Source organism: Sciurus carolinensis, unplaced genomic scaffold (assembly GCF_902686445.1).
Source record: "Sciurus carolinensis unplaced genomic scaffold, mSciCar1.2, whole genome shotgun sequence".
NCBI classification, from domain to species: domain Eukaryota; kingdom Metazoa; phylum Chordata; class Mammalia; order Rodentia; family Sciuridae; genus Sciurus; species Sciurus carolinensis.
Window position 1 is genome coordinate 31,972 of NW_025920420.1, and position 21,322 is coordinate 53,293.

General features: G+C 36.8%; 1 pseudogene; it reads left to right on the top strand.

Moving 5' to 3' along the window:
* Positions 1–21,322, top strand: part of LOC124975718 (STE20/SPS1-related proline-alanine-rich protein kinase-like) — a 29,830-nt pseudogene extending 8,508 nt beyond the window's left edge.

Here is a 21,322-nt window from a genome sequence, read left to right on the forward strand (position 1 = left end):
AATGTTTCCACTTCTGTTGCACAGCATGTTTTCATATATGCATACATTGTGAAATGACTAAATCAAACTAATTAACGTACCCATTGCCTTATATACTTATTTTTGTGACCTGAACATTTAAAATCTACTCTTTAAGCAATTTTCTATTGTACAATGCATCATTATTAACTATGCTCACCATGCATACAAGAGATCTCTGAAATTTATTCCTCCTGTCTAACTGAAATCTTGTGTCTTTTGAAAGACATCTTCCCAATCCAACACCCTCAACAGATAACCCCTGGTATCCATCATTCTTCTATTTACTTCTATGGGTTCAACTACTTTAGATTCTAACTAATAAGTGAGATCATGCAGTAATTTTTCATGCTAAGTTCATTTCACTTAGTGTAATGTTCTTTGAGTTCATTCATGTTATCTCAAATGACAGGATTTCCTTGTTTTTTAAGGTTGCATAGTGTTCCACAGTGTATGTACTCCATTTTCTGTATCTGTTTGTCCATTGATGGACACTCATTTGATTTTGTGTCTTGGCTTCTGTGAATGGTGCTGCAATAAACACAGTAATGCAGGTGTCTCTATGACATACTGATTTCTTTTCTTTTGAACATATATGCAGAAGTATGATGGATCTTATCTTATCTTATGATGGATTATAAGATAGCTCTATAATTTTTTGAGAAACATCCATAATGTTTTCCATACTGCCTGTACTAATTTACATACCCACCAAGAATGTACAAGACTTTCCTTTCCTCCACATCCTCACCAACACTTATTTCTTGTCTTTTTGATAATAATATCTTAACAGATAGGAGACAATATCTCATTGTGGTTTTAAATTGCAATATTATACTTTAATAAAAGTTTTTTTTCTCCTCACCCCTCTGCACTGTCCTTGCAGGGAGTTAAGCTAGGGAACTCAGATTGATCTCCAAGATGACCCCAAAACTTTAGCAAGACTGAATGATATGAAAGAAAAACCTATATGTGTGGAAAAAGGACAGAAATTAGCAAAAGAGAGAGGAGCATGCTGCTATGTGGAATGTTCAGCTTTAACCCAGAAGGGACTGAAGACTGTTTTCGATAAGGCTATCATAGCCATTTTAACTCCAAAGAAACACGTGGTTAAAAAAAGAATAGGATGAAGATGTATAAACTGTTGTTTGATTATGTGAGAAACATCTTCAGTGGCCAAGGAAACTGTCAACTTCTCTCAGAAAGTGTGTGAAAATGGTACAGCTATATGAGACCTCTCTTAGATAATGAAGCAATTTAAAACTTGAAAGAAAAAAAAAAAAACTCCTCAGAATTCTATGAAGTTCATTAAGAATGTTTCTTAAAGATCTAAGAAGCAGCAAACAGCATCTGAAACCACAATCTATTATAAATACTTTATTTCAACTATAAGATACAATCTCTCAGGGGGTTCATAATTTAAAAAGTTACAATCACATCATGTCGGAACTACATAAAAAACAGTGCTGTAAATGGAACTGCTTGGCTTTGACCACACACATTTCTGCACAGGACTTGTGGAATCTGCACAAAGAAATATCTTCTCCCTTTGCTCTAATTAATTGTTCTTGTACATATAAGTTGCTTTCTATTCCACTATATCCAGAATGGTGAAATAACAAGCCCAGCCACGTAGCGAAAGGTCACTCCAAGTGTACAGGAGATGGGCCATACCTAAGGAGAGAATATGTGAGATCAAAAAAGAACAAACATTTTATTATTATTGAGCACAAGTTAAGTGTAACCTAAATATTTCTATATTAAAGCTTAATGTGCTTTCTTAAAGGAAAAAAAATGTTTTTACTATTTTGATTGAAGACTTGTAATAAAACCCTTAATAGATAATTGAGTAATCCTCATAAAAACAATATACTGAAAAGAAAATACATTTAGAACATTCAGAATTCAAAATATCTGTAGAAATCATGCAAAGGTAATTAAAACAAAAGTGAGGCAATATTTTCAATCACAAAATATTTTAAATGTATTCTGTCATATATAACTAATTAGAAAAAAACTTAAAAAGAACCTTAAACACTGTATGTTAACTATGTTATAAAAGTAAAATCTTAAAAAAATAAATAGATGTCTTAGTTTTGTTTTAAAAAAGCTGAATACCCAATTCTGAAACAAAGTATGGTTTTGGAGCAGCTTTGAATTGTTACAATATGTATTTGTAAAAATACATGTACACAAACACAAACACACACATACACACACACACATATGATGTGTATCAATTGTCCTAAAATATTGATATCCTAAGTTTGACAAATCTCAAGTTAGAATAATTTGTCATAGGATATTATCCCAATGAAGCTTAAACAAATATATAAAATATTATTACCCCAACATTAATAATGTTAATAAAATTTAATGTAATTGCTGTATAGAACTTACTGGAATATTATATGGTCTTTGAAAACAAACAATTTTTCCAAATAAGGCAAAAATCTAATTGGGTATTCCTTAATCATTGTTTATGATAACAGAATTCACAATATGGGATTCTAAATATTTATTTAAATTGGTGCTGTAGAGTTTGTTAACATGCAGATGTGAATACTTCAAAATTTTTGAATTGAAAATTTACAAGGAGTACTAAAGTTAAAATCACACTTCTCAATTTCAAAACTTACTACAAAGCTACAGTCATGACAAGTTGATACTGACATAAGAATAGATTTATCAAACACTGGAATTGAATTGAGAACCAGGATAAATACATATCTGTGGTCAATTTATTTTAACAAAGGTGTCAAAGCCCTTTGATGAGAAAAGAATCTTTTCAACAAATGGTGCTATACAACTAGATATTCACATGCAAAGGAGGGAAGTCGAACACTTAATCTCAGGTCACACACAAAAATTAACTCAAAAAATTAAAATGTAAATATGAGAACTAAAACTTTAAAACCCTTGAGAGAAAACAAAGACATGTATTTTTATGATTTTGAAGTAAATACCACTTCTTAGATATGACATTGAAAATACAAATGATCAAAAAAAAAAAAAACAAACAAACAAATAACCATAACCTGGACTTCATCAAAAGTGAAACTATTTTGTGGGGTGGGCATCAAAGGATATTATTCAGAGAGTAAAAAGACAACCTACAGAAAGGGAAAAAAATTTGCTCATAATTTACCTGATGAGAGTCTTTAATGAGAGTATATAAATTATTCTTGCAATTCAATAGAGATTAAGTGACTAAAAGTGGGCAAAGAACTTTGAGAGACATTTCTGTAAAGAAAATGTACAGGGGCTGGGGAGATAGCTCAGTTGGTAGAGTACTTGCCTTGTAAGCACAAAGCCCTGGGTTCAATCCCCAGCACCGCCAAAAAAAAAATGTATAAATGGTCAATATCATGAAAAGATGCTCACTAGTCATTAGGGAAATGCAAATTAAAAAAAAAGAGAGATACCACTTCACTAGACACACACCCTACTAAAAAATGAAAAAAAAATATTACAAAAAAATTTGGAGAAATTAGAGTGCTTACACTTTTGTGGTAGGAATGTAAAATCATGTAATTACTAACCAAGATCTCATGATCCACAAATCCCATTCTTGCATACATGTCCAGAAAAACTGAAAAAGATGTGTCCATGCAAAAATGTGTATATGAACATTTAACATACTATTTATAATTATCAAAAAGTGGACAAAATCCAAATGTCCATCAGGTGATGAATGTATGTACAAAATATGGCCTGTGCATACACTGGATTTTTATTCAGCTATGAAAATAAATGAATTATTGATTCATACTACACACATGAACCTCAAAAACATGCTAAATATAAGAAGTTGATCACAAGGGATTGCATACTATGATTCTATTTATTTAAATTCCAGGATATTAAAGAAGAATAAAACTATGACATTTGCAGGTAAATTGGATGGACCTGGAGAATATCATGCTAATCAAAATAAGCCAAACCCAAGAAAACAAAGGCCAAATGTTTTCTCTCATAAGTGAATGCTGATCCATGATGGGGGAGGGAAGAATAAAGGAACTTTGGATTGTACAGAGGGGAGTGAGGGGAGGGGAGGAGATGTGGGAGGGACAGGATGGTGGAAAGAGATGAACATTATTACCCTATATACATATATGTTTACACTACAGCTCTGACTCTGCATCATGTACAGTCAGAGTGCATTCTACTGTCATATATAACTAATTAGAACAATTTTTAAAAATATACAGAATAGAGAAATCCACAGACAGAAAGTAGATGGTTGCTTTCCTCATGCTTTGAAGATGGCAGGCAATGGGATATGACTAACAATGGGTATGGGGTTTCTTTTTATTGTGAATGAAAATGTTCTAAAATTGATGTTGGTGTGATTGTACATTATAAGTAAACAAAAATTCTCTGAATGGTAATCTCAAACTATGACTTTTATTATATGAATTGTGTATCAACTTTAAAATTTTAAAAAAGAAGATTCCAATCCAAATGTACTTAGGTATCTGGTTGGTGGAATTACATATATATTTTTAGTTTCTTCAGAATTCAATTCATTATCTAAGATATCCAATCAACATAATTTTTTAAATTTTTTTTAGTCATAGATGGACACAATACCTTTGTTTATTTATTTATTTATTATTTTTTAATGTGGTACTGAGTATCCAAGCCCATTTCTCACACATGCTGGGCAAGTGCTCTACCACTGAGTCACATCCTAGCCCTAACAATTGTAATTTGTAAAATAAGGAAAAATTTGAAATTCTAATATAAATATGGACAATTTTAATATTCACTTATAAAAGAAAGGATATAAAATAGTTGCACATTCTGCAGGTATGCAACATAAATAATACTAGTAATGGAAAATAGAATAAAATTAAAATAAGTATGCAAAAGTGATAAAAATCTACATGAATTTTAAAAACTTAACCTTTTGTGAATGGTAATGTTTATCTTTACAAGTATGGGAAATGACCACATTTGCCTCAAAAATTGAATTGGGGTTTTATTTGATGTTGAAAATCCTTCATTCTTCAAATCTTCACTGGATACATTTCCCCTATTTCTTCCTGGAACTTTCCCTTCTCCTAATTTTTCCCTGTTGTTCAATCTGAGTTTTCTTTTTCCAGTTGTGTTACTTTACCAAAATTGTTCATTTCCTATAATGTCCTAAAGTTTGAAAGTTTTAACTTTGAATAATATTTCTTAATAATTTAAACTTTTTATTAAGTTTTTGAATTTGTTTTGAATCTTTAATTGATTATATTATTGGTTTATAAATATCACATTTATTCATATCTCATTTTTGCATATTAAACATTCTCTTTTCTAATTTATTTCACTTTATTTTCATTGCTTGTCTATTTTAAACTTTATATATATGTAAGTTAGGTATAACTCTCATTTTTCTTTTTCATTCTTGTTACCATGGAGTGAAAGATAAAAGTTCCTCTGATTCAGCTTTATCTGATGTATATATGTATATATGTGTGTATATATATATATATATAAAACAGATATAAATACAACAGATATATATGTATATAAAGGTGACATCCTTCTGGGTGGCGAACAACCCCAAGGGCCCAGGGCTGGAGTGCCCCTCGGTAGAAGTGGGGAACCTTCTGGACAGGAAGGCGTCTCAGGGACCCTCAGGGACCGCCTTCACTGAAGCGGGCAGTGACAGCGAGTTGTCCCTGGGCCAGGCCTGAGAAGCACTGCGGCCTCTGACCCACCACTTCGCCCAGCCCAGCAGCGCGTGCCAGCAAACTCCACCTCTCGCTCCTCTGCACGCGCGGCTCTTGGCTCCACCCAGCGGACGCGGCTCTAGAGGTCGGTTCAGCACCCAGAAAAAAATTCTCAGCAAATGCAGGACGGCTAAGGGACCGACTTCCAACTTCCGAGAAGCAAGGGTGAGTCAGTGCCCCCACTTCCCCAGGCAAGCCGCCCGAGGCCACTGGGCCTGGTCTCCCAGTGTGTCAGGACGCTTCATTCAGCACCTAAGGCAGTGATCCTAGGCGAGGGTCCTCCGCCTCTGGCGGCTTTCCCTGGCCCTGGCGCCACGCCTGGCCGCCCACAGCCTCTGCTCCTAATGCTGGTGGCCCCAGCTGGCATTCGTTCCCTGGCTGCCAGGCAAAAAACCCCAGCAGAGCAGGCACGTGGGAGGCAGGAAATCAAGGCACCAGCAGTGCAACCGGTCATGCACAGAAGCCAGGCAGGTGTGGGTCTGAAAACAGGCAGTTTGTGCATTTACACCTGTGCTACCAGCGCTAGGAGGAGGAGGGGAAGGAGGAAGTCTGGGAGGAAGGAGAGGAGGAGCGGGCCAGAAGCCAGGACTGCCACCACCAGTTAGAGGAAGAGGTCTTGGGGTGGGACAGGCCCTCCTACCACTTAGAGTATCTTCTGTCCCCTTTTTAAAAGGGAATACAAAATAAAGGAAACAAGGATTAGAGGAAAAAAGGAAGAGAGTAGAATGTGGGCAGGGGGAAGTGTGAACAGAAAGGACCAGCGCATGCAGGGAAACCAGGGTCATGGGGGCAGCTCTTCCCAGCAAAGAGCGCTGCCATTTGGGCAGGTGCCATAGCTGCTGCCTGTGGCCGCATATGACACAGCTGCCCATGGGTGGGGCTCTCTCAGCGCTGGGAGCACATACCAAGAGTCAAGTCTGTGCCATCCGGATCCCATGCTCTTCCTGGGTCCCCAAAGGTGGCAGCAGCACTTCTGTGAAGACGAGTTGAATTGAAGTGCAGTTTCAGTCAGGGACTTGAGAGCCTAAGGACAGGGGCTTTCTGAACGTCGTGAAGACTACCAATAGATGGTGACCCACACTACCCCAGCATTTTGGAGAGGCACAGAGGACCAGCGTGGGGCGGCCACCTGTAGTTCAACTGTCAGATGAGGACTGCACTTGCCACCCAGCACTTAGCAAAGCCAGTTGCAGTAGTGGATGACCTGGTTTATTGGCTTATTGCCTTACTAAAGAGTAAAATATTTTTGACTCTAGTAGGAAATGTTTTTGCTAGAGGTGTTAAAAGAAGGAGCTATGGAGGGAACAAAAGATGTTCTTCTGTCAATTAGGGGCTGGGGTGGGACTGGAACCTCTGGAAGGTGGTCTGCTGCAGATTTGGAGCTCCAGGACTGAGATTGGGATTGAGTTCCTGTAATGGGACCATGAGTAAGGCAAGAGGTGGACAAAAAGAGAGACACGGTCACCCCACCCAGCTTACTTTGGCTTTGATTTTTCTCCCCGTCTGATGTGGGTTCCAAGGCACCAAGCTTCAGGACTGGTGGAGCTGCTGGGTTGAGTGTGTGTGTGTTTGTAACCGTGCCTGTGCACCCTTCACTCACCTTAAAATGTTTTATTGTTTTCATAAATACACGTTTGCTAAGTGGCAAGAGAGGGCAGAGAGACAGTATAGAACTTGTATATACTCAGGGCTCAATGCCAGAAATAAGGATGCACAGAGTCTGCCCAGTAGGGCAGGCCAGACAGCATTCTGGGCCCTGGAACACTTGGTTGATGGGTGTGAGGTGACAGGGGATCTGGTCCAGGCCTGGTGGGTCCTGGGCATGCCAGAGACTTCCCAGTCTAGTCTGAGATCCTGGGTGGCATTGCAGTGTCACCTGGGTTCAGCACACTTTGTTCAGGGCCTTGTGGGCAAATTCAGACAGCACAAAGGCTGCAAGGTGCACATCCGTGTTGTAGTATTTCAGCTTCATGTGCTTCACCTATGTCTGTATCAGCCATTGCTGGGACTCCTGGAAATTGGTGCTCTGGGTTTTGCTGCATAGCATGAAGCTGATTTGGCCACTGTGGTAGGTGGGAATGGTACAGCAGGCATAGGCCACCGTCAGGAAGAACTGCCACATCTCCTTGATGAGGTCCAGGTGCCGCTTGTGGCAGTTGCCCCTGGCAGCAGAGGATTGTAGCTCAGTGGTAGAGTCTTAGCTAGCATGGGTGAGAAACTGGGTTGGATCTTCAGTACCACATTAAAAATAAATAAATAAATGTTAAATTCTTTAAAAAGAGTACATTACATAGAATTATGGAATAATGTCACAACTAAGTTACTGACTTTGACAAAATATACTTGTCTTAGTTTCCTTAATTTTAACAGCACACATTTGTGAACATGTCTATGTAAATGTGTAAACTTAGTTTTGTTTCCCACTTGTCTTTGTTGTGCTACTACTACAGATACCATACTGAGCAGTTTCACCACAAGAATCCCTTTTGCTGTCATTTTATAACCTCAATCACCTCCCTCCCAGCTCCCTTTGCACTCAACCTCCAATTATCAGTAATCTGTTGTCTATTTCAAAAATGTTTCTATCTCAAAATATTACATCATTGGAATTATACAGTATATAAGTTTTTGAGTTTTAATTTATAAAAAATATAATTCTACTGATGAATATGTATGTATTGATGGAGTGTTTCTTTTTATTATTATCCATAAAATGAAGGTATCACAATTTGCCTTATAATTTATCTTTCAAAAATACCTGATTCTTTTCTGGGTTTTGCTATTATAAATAAAACTGTTATGAACATTTGTAGATAGTACTGGCATTTCAATGACTAAACTGAATCTGTAGATTAATTTGGGTAGTGTAACCATTTTAATAATATTAATTATACCAATCCATGAACATTTGAGGTCTTTCTACCTTGAATTGTTTTCTTTGGATCATTTCTTCAGTGTTTTGTAATTTTCATTGTAAAGGTTTTTCTCATCCTCAGTTAATTCATTTTCATGAAGGATATTGGCCCGTAGTCTTCTTTATTGTTGTGACCTTGTCAGATTTTAGTACCACATGATACTGTCTTCATAAAATGAGTTGGAAAGTGATACTTCCCTTTCAATTTTATACAATAGATTGAGAATTAGTGCTTTTTACCCCCCCCAAATCTGTTCAAATTCAGCAGTGAATCTAACTGAACTTGGATTTTCTTGCTCAGTCTTTCTATTCTTATTTCAATATTATAAATTATTACTGATGTATAAGATTTTCTATGTCCTTTTATTCCAATTTCGGTGGTTTTGTCTCCAAAACTTGCCTATTTTTTAAGATTTTAAAATTTATTGGCATATAGTCTTTAAAAGTATTTCTTAGTGATCTTTTAAATTTCATTCATGTCTGTTCTAATGTCATCTTCTCCATCTTTAATTTAGTTGAGTTTTCACCTTTTCTTTCAGCTGTTTAGCTAAGGCCTTTTGTTCATCTTTTCAAAGGACCAACTCTCAGTTTTACTAATCACTTGTATTGTTCATTTACTCACTACTCGTTTATACTCTGAGCCTTTCTATTTATTCCCATTAATTTGGGCATTTGATTCATTTTTTTTAGTAAGAATTTTAGGTGCATATCATGAGGGTATTTATGTAAGAGCTCTCTACTTTTTTAATGTAATCATTCATTCTGTAAATTTTTTCTTTTAGGCTACTTTAGGTATATCTCACAGATTGAAGTGTGTTTTGTTTCTATTTTCATTTAATTCAAGGAAACTTTAAATTTCCCCACTGTTTTTTTTTCAATGACCACTGTTCATTAAATAATGTGTTGCTAAATTTCCATGTATTTGTATAATTTCTGCTTTTTCTCTTGTTGATTTCTAGTTTTATTCCATTTGTGATGAGATAAGATGTAATAAACTATTTCACTTCAAAAAATTAGAAGTACTTGTGGAATATATGTGGTAGATTTTGGAAAAAGATCCACGTGTTGATGAAAAGAATGTGTAATCTGCATATGGCAGATGGAATATTCTGTGGACATTTGAGAAATCCACTTGATGTTATTAATATAACTATTTATTCATTGATTTTTGTCTGGATTTTCTATCTGTTGGTGAGAGTGTGGCATTAAAGATATTCACCATTTTATATCAAGGCCTATATCACCCTTTATGTATGGTACTGAAAGGCCCCAGCTCCATGCCTCAAACCCTGAGTCGAGGCTGAACCCCGCTCCCGTCCTTGGCGGATAAGGTTTCCAGGCTACCGCACATTCCTCAGACAAATATCCCTCTTAAGCACAGGGGCCCAGCAGTCCTGTTTGTCCTTGAGACAGTTAGCAGCACAGTTACATTGATTAGCAGGAACCATGAAAAAAAAAAATAACCTTACCCTTAGATGGCCAATAAGAAACCTGTTACTTACCCCGCGCGAAACCTGCCCCTTCACCCTATAAAAACCCTGTACCCCAAAGCCCAGTGTGCCACTTCACCGAAGCTCCGGCTGAGGTTTTGCTGCGCACCCGCAGGCGCCTGTGTACCTAATAAATAGCCTCTTGCTTTTGCAGCCAGTGTTCGCGTGATTTTCCTTGGACAGGGGGACGGAGGGTCTTTCATTTGGAGGTTCCACCGAGATTTCTTGCTGCCCCGAATCCCTGCCCGAGGAAATTCTGGAAGAACTACTGGGAGGTAAAGTGGCCAGCTCGTTGTCGTGTTTGTTTCGTGTTTCGTGTTTGTTTCTACGTCACTTGAGCGCAGCGTTTGTAAGATCACGCGTGGTCACTTTGTACTTTGGGCAGCCTGAGAAGCTCAGACTTCTCCCCTGCCACCCTGGGAGACGTCCTAGGGGTTTTGGTGCCCGATTCGTCGGGACTTGCTTGGTGCCCGATTCGTCGGGACTTGGTGCCCGATTCGTCGGGACTTGCTTGGTGCCCGATTCGTCGGGACTTGTTTGGTGCCCGATTCGTCGGGACTTGTTTGGTGCCCGATTCGTCGGGACTTGTTTTTGGCCGGAGGGGCTTGCACTCTCCGACCAAGACGCGCAGCGCTTGTAATCTGTTGTCTTGTCTGTGTTTTCTTGTGTCCTGTGCCTGTTTCTTAAATTCCTTTTTTACCAGCAAGACTGAAATGGGGCAATCCATGGTAACCCCCCTGAGTCTCACCCTCGACCATTGGCAAGACGTCCGGAACTGTGCCGGCAACCTGTCGGTCGAGGTCAAAAAGAAGAAGTGAGTAACCCTCTGCACTCTAAATGGCCAACCTTCAACGTAGGCTGGCCCAAAGAAGGGTCTTTGTGACTCTGTCGCATTTGAGTGACTCTCACATCTGAGCAGCTTTTGTGCTGCATTCTGGCAACTTGTTGCTTCTGGTTAACTCTTGGCCCCATTTGGGCATTGTGTTGCGCCTGGGCAACTCTTTGATATAATTGGAAATTGTTTGTTTTTATTGACAAAATACCAGCTAGCCAATTTTTGATTTAGCATGCTATGTGTCTGTCTGTTTGTGTATTGTACTATATGGTCTTTACTCTTGCCTTCTATTAAATTCTTCATTGTGTTAATCCAATCTTAGGCTTAGGGATACTCATTGCAGGGTACTTTGCAGTCCTTCTCCTTGTTCCTGAGAGATTTATTTACTCCAATCCCCCTAGGCAGAGAGCTCAGCAGCTCCATTCCTCAAAAGTAGTAAGAAATAATGTTTTGTGATCTTCTGCATTCAAACCTAACCTGATTTCTCAACCAGGAAGAAAAAGGGTTAAAAAGTCCTGGGTGATCCCCCCTCCCCTCTGCCTGGCCTTGTCAAAGCCTGCTCAGCGGGAAGGGGGGGGTAACCTGAAGAAAAGAAAAAAAAAGGTGTCCATTTTAAACTTCTGGGCTGGTGCACAGAACTAACTTATTTTCTAGGATTCTTGTTTTGTTTTGTTTTTCTTTAATGCTGTATTTTTGAGCTCATAATTTTGATCTTGCATACCTAGGTTAATGATTTTTTTTCTTTTTGATCAGTTCTATTTTTTATTCAACTAAAGTTTTTGAACATCTGTTACATTGCAATGGAGATTCACCTATAAATTACAAGGCCTTTGATTTTGTGTTATTTGTATGTCGTACTGTCTGGTGTTATGTCTTATCTGCATCAAAACTGAGCGCTCCTAAAATTAAAATTTAAAAATGGATCCAAATACTTTTATTCACGTGATTTAAAAAGGTTCAATTTAAATTGGGTAAACTAATAAAAGTAAAATATCTTTAGAAATAACTTGCAAGTCTCCAGGTGGTCAAACTAATGAAATGTTAATGTTAAACAATGTCTAATATCAATTGTTTCTAGGACTTTTCCTCAACAGGAAAGAGACAGCAAATACTGTTCAGGACACCTGCCTGCTTTCTTGGTTTTTACAGAATAAGAAAATTAGAGTTAACATGTATGGGATTACTCAAATGTGTATGTTGGTGACATTTGATTAATTTGCAAAATTAAAATGCTCATTGTTAAATAACATCAGGTACTCTTAACTCCTCAAATTCCATGGGGTATCATACTTAAACATTATTGGTGTTTTCATAGGTTAGTAAATTAAAAAGAGTTTAAAATTGCTTTGTGTCATTACTAAAAACAAGGTTATTAAGAGTTATGTTCTAACAGATAAAACCTCAACTTGGAGAGTGAGTGTTCCATCTGCTCCCTTACCACTTCCCCCTGCTCCCCCTCCAGTTCTGCAAAGCTCCAAGGAGCTCTTAGACTTGGATTTAGAGCTACCATCTCCCCTTTCACTGTGTTTCAGTTAGAGTTGTTTCAGAATGTGAACAGAAAGGGGTCAACAGGTAGGAAAGAGAGAATAAAAGGTTCTGGGTTTGAAAATATATTTAATAAAAAGAAAAAAAAATGTTTCTGGGTAAGAAAGTGCCTGTGTGATGGAATACATGAGGGTCTAAGTAAGTGCTAAGAAAGTCTGTGTGTAAGTAAAGGGCAAGTTTCAACAAGTCTGTGTGTAACTAAGTTGGTTGTGTGTATGTGAGACAGCTAAAGCTATTTAAGATTTTTCCTAAGGTGAAATACTAATGTTCTGATATAAGCCAAATTTTAAAATATATGGTAAAATAACAAGGATTTCTTAGAAAAACTAATTTACTCTTAACTTTGTGTCTATTAAGTTTTATTTTTTAAAACAATTAGTCTTAAAAATTGGGGTTTATACAATTATGGTTAAACAACTGTTAAGAGTATTGTACTATGTTACAGAGTCTAAATTTTTCTTTAAAAACTAAATTTAGTAAGATTAAAGTGTCAAGGTAACTGTGAAATGGTCACTCCTTATATATTAAATGTATTCATATTTTCCAGGTATACAAGTTTTTAAAGCAGGAAATTTGTCAAGCTGCTATTCTCCAGAATAAACTTGTCTGTACTGGTAATATTAAACTTAAAGAGTAAATTTTATTGGGGATTTATTTCTATCGTTTAATGTTCTATTATGGGACATATTATCAGTAAGGTATATGTAAAATTGGTTACTTATTTCACTGAGATAAAAATTTAAATATAAATATATATCTAAGAGTTAGTGACAGCCTGATTTGTTTAAAGGTTCATATTGTAAAAGGTAAAAATATTTTGCTACACAAAAGAAAAGCTAAAAGCTCTCTCAGCCTTTCTTTGATTGATTCCTGTTTCGGATATAATGTTAGACTGTGTTAACTAATGTTCATATGGACCTAGAAATCAATATATATAAACTTCTTAAATTGACATTTAAGAAAGAGTATAATACATTATAGCAAAAATGGGACAACAATGACTGAGATTGGGGTCCCTGACTTCATGACTGTAACATGCCTAGTGCCTGGAAGTGTTCCTGTGTAGGAGCACAAGATGCCTAACTGCTGTGGCAGTAACCTCCCTGGGGAGGCTCTGTACAGGAGTCCTATCAGCTCTTACATTGATATCAGGCACACAGCTCTTGGGCAGAAAAAAATTATTTTGCTAGATAACCAGTGTTTCATCAGTTCCCTTCTCTAGTTCCTGCCCACCTTACAGTAACTTTGGACAGTGAACTTATTTGAGAGCTACACAGAGTTCCTAACATTGCACTTTGCAGTTGTGGGAAAAAGTTACATAGATGGTCTAGTCTCTGTAACTCTCCTAAAAACAAAGAATAGTGCTTACATAGTCTCTAAAATAATAAGACATGTATAAATGTTGCTAACATAACTCTTTAGGTCTGCATTTCCATCAGAGAATAGAGCTCCATCTGATCTCAGCTTAATCTTCAAAATCTGTGTTTATAAACCTTTATTTTCTAATACTCCTTTGACCCTCACTGAACTTGAAAATTTGGTCATGCTGGTCATGACAAAAGGGGCAAAAATTAGTTGTAGGATTAAAACACTTAAAATCTGTAAAGAGTCACGCCTTACCTGAGATAAGGCTCTGCCTCCCCCCTTACTACATGTTAGAGTGACTCCAAGATAAGTCAGACTTCAGCTTATTTAAAGTTATAATCAAAAGATTGGTTTTTTTTGTTGTAAAATTACTATGATCTCAAATAGGAAATATAATGTGGTTCTCAGTCAAAATTCAAGATAGCTATTATACAAGCAGAATATATTTTTACTCTTGCTAATTTCATTTTGTAAAACTGTTACCTGTTAATGTTTTGCAGAAGTAGCTGCTTCAAGAACACGCAACCTAGGTAACTTGTGATAATAAGCCCAGTACTCTTACTTTATGACTGGTAAAACTGACTTGCTGGATGATTAAGATCAAACTTAGAGATTGGAATTAAATACAAAAGGCAAGATAGGCCGGTATTTGGATCTTTTGTCCTCAGTCAGCCTGAACCCATGAACAAGAGAACTTCTCTAAGGAGCTTTGCAACTCTGTGTCACACAACCTCCTGATCAAGGAGATTGTTGAGACTAGAGGATGAAAATCACTCAGTGCATCTGCTGCAGAGGAGGGTCATGGAAAAAGGGAGACACCCCTTAATGCTTCCAAAGGAAGTCACCTCATCAAGGAGACCCTGCCTAACCAGTGGCACTGGTGGAGCTAAGAAGCTGCTCTTAAGTTCTCTACGAGTGGCCCCTGTGGGAACTCAGCTGACTCTTTAACAAGACAGGAACCAGGTCAATTTGACCAACTTGATGTTAGACACCCAGCAAAACAGTTAAAACCAAAATATAACCATTCTTGGGCATTTAAAAAAATAACAGTTAAATGTAACTTAAGATATACACTTGTGTTAGTCCACTAGAATAAAAACTGGAAGCTACAAATGAAAGAAAGATTCTTCAGCAAATGTGCCTGATAACTATCAAGAGAAACTGCCAGAGTCAGAAGTTTTTAGTCAGTTTAAGGCCTACAGACCTTCCTAAGCTATACAGGTAGACTTGATCTATGTTTGCTCGTATGATTACCTAGCCCTAAGTAACAGAAGTATAGAGCTCTCTACTAAACACAGGTTATACCAATAAAGGGATATTTTACAAAATCAGATGACTTAAGTAGCTTAACTATATTTTTTGGGATATCTATGACATTAAGAGTTAAATGTTGTGTTTACATTCCTGATAACCTGGACAATGTTAAAGTTCCCAAATAAAGGCCTTGTCCTTTCCAGCCTTTGCTAGGTCTAGTTATGGGAACAATTTCTCAGTTCTTCCACCTCCTGGTGAGAGATTGACTTCTGTCATTTTCATGATACTCAGTGGCATGCTCCAGATGCTGCAATATTTACTTTGTACTAATTTCATTTCAGTACTCATGTCTTTTTGTTCTTCTATCATAAAAGCACCCACCCCCAGATAACTTTACAACCTGCTCTTCCCCAACCAGACTTCTACCTTGGACCCCTCAATTGACCCGATTTTTAAAAAAGGAACTCCAAACTGCTTGCCCCTCACTGCCCCCTTTCAGCTTCGAAGCAGCCAGAACGACCGACGCCCCCTTTTCCTTAAAGCAGTTGGGAGCTCCTATAGCTAAAGGGGGGGAAAGAACTGAAGAACAAAGGAGGCTTTAACCTGTGAAAGATGTGGGGTGCGCTCACTTCTTGGGACTTTTGGAATATCAGCCATGGCCCCCTTCTCCCTGCCGGGAGAAGTCTGTATTATTCCCTTTAAACAATCCAAACTATGGTCCTTACTCAACAGTACCAAATGATTAAGCAAACTGATAACCGAGGCAGGATGGACAAATGGATATAAGATTCTATCCATGATAAAGAAAAAGGGGGGGATGAAGGGCCCCAGCTCCATGCCTCAAACCCTGAGTCGAGGCTGAGCCCCGCTCCCGTCCTTGGCGGATAAGGTTTCCAGGCTACCGCACATTCCTCAGACAAATATCCCTCTTAAGCACAGGGGCCCAGCAGTCCTGTTTGTCCTTGAGACAGTTAGCAGCACAGTTACATTGATAAGCAGGAACCATGAAAAAAAAAATAACCTTACCCTTAGATGGCCAATAAGAAACCTGTTACTTACCCCGCGCGAAACCTGCCCCTTCACCCTATAAAAACCCTGTACCCCAAAGCCCGGTGTGCCACTTCACCGAAGCTCCGGCTGAGGTTTTGCTGTGCACCCACAGGCGCCTGTGTACCTAATAAATAGCCTCTTGCTTTTGCAGCCAGTGTTCGTGTGATTTTCCTTGGACAGGGGGACGGAGGGTCTTTCAGTACTATTCATTTTATGAAATTGGGGGCTCCAAATTTCAGGACATTTACATGTGTAATTGTTATAGCTTCTTGATGTATTATTCACTTGATCAATATATAGTGAAATTACTTGTTTCACAGATCTTGTTGAAAAGTCTATTTTGTGGAATATAATTACTGCTATCCATGTTTTAGAATTCCATTTGTTTTTAATACTTTTTCCATCTTTTCACTTTCAGTCTGTCTACATTTTAGATAAGTTTCTTATATGTAGCACACTGTTAAGTCTTATTTATTTTTTCATGTATTTAGTCAGCCTGTTGTTTAATCAGAGAATTAAGACTATTTAATTTCATAATTATTATTAAAATGTATGTGTTCCTGCCATTTCAGTGATTTTCTTCTGGTTATTTTGAATATTCATTGTTCATTTATTCTTCCTTTATACTTTCTAAGTTTGATGGCCTACTACACAAATATTTGATTCCTTCCTATATCACTTTAGCATGCTACCCTTTGACTGTGATTTATTCTTTCACATAGTCTCATAATCACAATTGTCTTTATTTCTATTGAGTGTAGATAGGGTTCTCTTAAATATCATCTATAATGCTGTCCTGGTGATTATGAATTCCCTCTGCTTATGCTTATTTTGTCATGTCTTTGATTATTCTTCAATTCTGAATGATAGCCTTGCTCTTATATTAATGTTCTTTGACAGTATTTTCTTTCAGGACTTGAAGCAACATTATTTCATGCCCTTATGGCCTCTAGAGATTTGGCTGTATAATCTGTTGTTTGTCTAATGGGTTTTCATTTATTGTAGCATGACTCACCTTCTTTTGCAAATTTAATATTCTTTTCTTCTGCATTTTTGGCAATTTACCTATAGCATATTATTTAGTTGTTCATCTCTGATTATTTCTACATTGGGGCTCTAAATATCCCTGAAACATGGATTTCCATGTCTTTCCTAATATTTGAGAAATTTGTGGCTCTTATTTCAATTTATATTTTTCCTATGCACTCTGAATGTAGCTTTTCACCTTCTGGTATGCTAATTATATGAATGTTTGATATTTTAATGGTGTTTTGGAGGTTTCTTCTTTTTATTTATTTGTCTGAATATAATATTTTGGCAAAATCATCTTTGAATTCAGATATTCTCTGTTCCTTTTGATCTAGTCTAGTATTTTGGTATTCAACTGAGTTTTTATCTAAAAAAGTTATTGAGTATTTCATTTCTAAGATTTGTGTTTGGTTCTTTTCCCCTGAATTTTCTCTTTATTTGATTTCTCATTTATATTCTGTATCTTTTTCCTTAAGTCTCTGGATTGTTTATTTGTATTCTCTCAGATTTTACTAAGTTTATTTGAATCGTCCTTTGAATTCTTTGTCTGGTATTTCATCCACATTGGTATTTTTGGAATGATAGTATGTAACTATAAATTTTAGAAGATGACACATTACCTTGCTTTTCTATATTGCTTGTGTTGCTATGGTAAGATTTGCTCATCTGCTGGGATGGATGTTTCTTGAATTTCATGTGGTGCCATCATAGTGCAATTTTCTTCTGTCAATGTGACATAGGTTTGTTGTATAAAGTGAGTTTATTTCAAACTTGACTCCACAGTGTAATCTTCTTCTATGTTCTTGTTTGCAATTTATGGATATATGTACAGAGTGTACTACATCATGGTCACAGAGACCTCTGTCTCTTTAAGACATGTAAAAATTGAATAACTCTAATACTCAGGCAGGTGTATTATAGGCAGTAGAGCATGTCATAGAACACAGAGAGAAAGGCAGAGAAAGAAAAGAAAATCAAGAATTCATCTTAGCCAAAGGGCTTAGAATATTTCTCAATAAGTTCTCTAAGGCTTAGGTTTATTTTGGGGGGTTTGTGGAGTCTAAAGTATATTCAAATCATAAACATTTCTTTGTGTATGTTATTTAATATTGTTATTAGCATAGCTATCTCCTTTTAAATCATTATTTGAATAAAGTGGAATGGTATTTTGGTTATGGGTAGTTCTTGTGAAATTTCTATGAATTTTCTCATTATATTGAATGATAGTATTTCCAACTATGTTCTTATCAAATTTCATAAATTTCAGCTTTTCAAGAAAATTAGAGATTTGGTACATAGCTAATTTTATTTTATAGAGTTCAATAGGAACTTACTTATAAATTTATAACAGTATAAAATATACAATATAATGGTATATTGAATACATTATATTTTTTCAGATTTAAATATATTAGTATTTATTTAGCTTTCACATACACATTTGTAATATAACATTCACTTTATATTTTATGCATGGTTAATAATATGTGCATTGTTCAATTTAATGCACATATTAAATGCACATATAATAATATGTGCATTGTTATATTAAAATTTACATACATTGATATAGTATTCATGTATACACACATATACCGATTCCACCATAATAATTTATTCAAGCCAGTTAATGTTGGCTTTTTTTGGTGCCATCCCTTTTTTGTATATTCTATAGAGACAGGTTCACATGCCCATCCTAGTGTTGGCTATTATCCTGATTAAATCACTCTTCTTCCTTCTCTTTACTTCATCAAATATTACCTCTTCAGAAAGAGTGCACAGAGAATTTAACAGACAGGTTTGTAAATATACAACTCTAACCTCCTCAGCACAAAACTTTATGATAGCTTACCTATATTTAATTTAATGTATAAAATAAAGCTAACTACATTGTGGAGGCACCTGTGTGAGACAATAAATATGAGAAATAAGTATCTATCTTTTTTTGACTTCTATTGCATTAGTTACTTTAAGAAATACACCTTTAGTTAAATTTTCCTTTTTGGTTACTAGATTTTTTAATCTGAAATATCTATTATACAAACATAGTTTTTTTGTGATAAAAACTATATGATGTTTTAAAACATCTTTTGGGATATTAATATATTTTTCCATTTCTTATTGCATGGTCTTAGTATCTTTTTGAAATTGCATTTCTTTCCTGCTTGGTTTTATTTTGTTCTATTTTAATGCAAGCTATTTCCAGCAAATATTTTAGAGTAGTATTGAAAATTTTATTGGAATGCAAGTGGAGCAGCAGTATATTTTAATTAGTGGACATTACTAAGGTGACTTTTTCCCTCCTGATGGAATAACAGCGGTGCTCAACATTTATAGCTCCTTTTTCTTGAATTGATCATTTCCTCTACAAAGAAAATTTTCAATATCTTAACTTTTGCACTGAAATCTAATAACCATTCTTCTTAGAACTGAGAATGTCCTGTTTTCTCATTCTTTAGCTCATGGAATTTTATTGCATGTATTAAGTAGAATTATCAATAATTCTTTAGTAGGAGCAGGGAGGGTGTTCACCAGGGGAGAGGTGTTGGTGGTGAGGCAAGGGAAGATTCAAGTGGAAGATTGCCCACTGGCTGGTGCATCCTGGAAGTTGCAATAGGAGCACCTGCCCCTACCCCAGCTTCCCAGGCCTTGGACTGGCACATCTTCATGGATGCATATGAACTGCAAGAGGTTACCTGCAATGGAGCTACTACTGTGGTTCAGGCTTCCCTATGCAAACCCATGCAAGAACATGTAACAATAAAGTGTATCAACCTGGAAAAATTCCAGACCATAATGTACGAACCATTAAAACAAATTCATGTCATGAGTCAGTGCAGCCATCCCAATGTAGTGACCTATTACAACTCTTTTGTGGTAAAAGTTGAATTTGGCCTGGTCATGAAATTGCCAAGTGGAGGCTCAGTTTTAGACATCATCAGTACATTGTCAACAGAGGAGAGCACACGAAAGGAGTGGAAGAGGCAGTAATAGCAACAATTCTTAAAGAGGTTTTGGGGGGTTTAGGCAACCTACACAGAAATGGTCAGATTCATAGAGATTCAAAAGCTGGTAATATTCTTCTGGTTGAGGATGGTTTTGTAAAAATTTCAGATTTTGGGGTAAGTGCATTCTTAGCAACAGGGGTGATGTTACAAGCAATAGAGTAAGAAAAGCAGTGTTTTCACCCCATTTTGGATGGCATTTGAAATTGTGGAACAGGTGAGAGCCCATGACTGCAAGGCTGACATGTGGACTTTTGGAATATTGTCCATTGAAATAGCAACAGGAACAGCATCTTATCACAAATACCCTCCCATGCACATGTTAATATGGACTCTGGAAAATGACCCACTCACTTAAGCAACCTAAAGAGAAGATAAATGATGAAAAAAGATGGCATGTCTGTTAGAAAATTACTTTCACCATGTTTTCAAATGCATTCTTCCAAAAGACTCATAGCAGCAGAACTTTTAAATGCAACTACTTCCAGAAAACCAAGAACAGAGAATAACTGATTGAGAAGCTGCTTACCAGAATGGCCAGATAGCCCAAAGAGAAGTTCCAGGGTCAAGAAGTCACCTCAAGAAAAACAAAGAAAAGGACTGGGAGTGGAGTGATGAGGAAATGGATGAGAAAAGTGAAGAGGGGAAAGCAGCTGCTTCTCAGGAAAAGTTACGAAGTGTAAAGAAGAAAATCTAGAGCTCTCAGTGAACACCACCAGCAGCCCAGAGCAAATACAGTCCTTCTTTGTTCATGATTCTCAGGGCCAACCCAATGTGAGTGAAGACTACAGAGAAGCTTCTTATACCACAAACTTCATATTAAGATTGAGAAGCTTCAGCAAGAAACTTAATGATATATAATTTGAGTTTATTCCAGGAAGAGATACAGCAGATGGTGTATCTTAGGAGCTCTTCCCTATTGACCGGGTTTATGGTCATCATGTAGTTATAGTGGCTGCTAACTTACAGAAGATTGTAAATGATCCCAAAGCTTTAAAATATTGACATTTAAGTTGGATTTTGGCTGTTATGGGTCAGAGATTTCTGATGAAGTGAAACTGATTGGGTTTGCTCAACTGAGAATGAGCTGA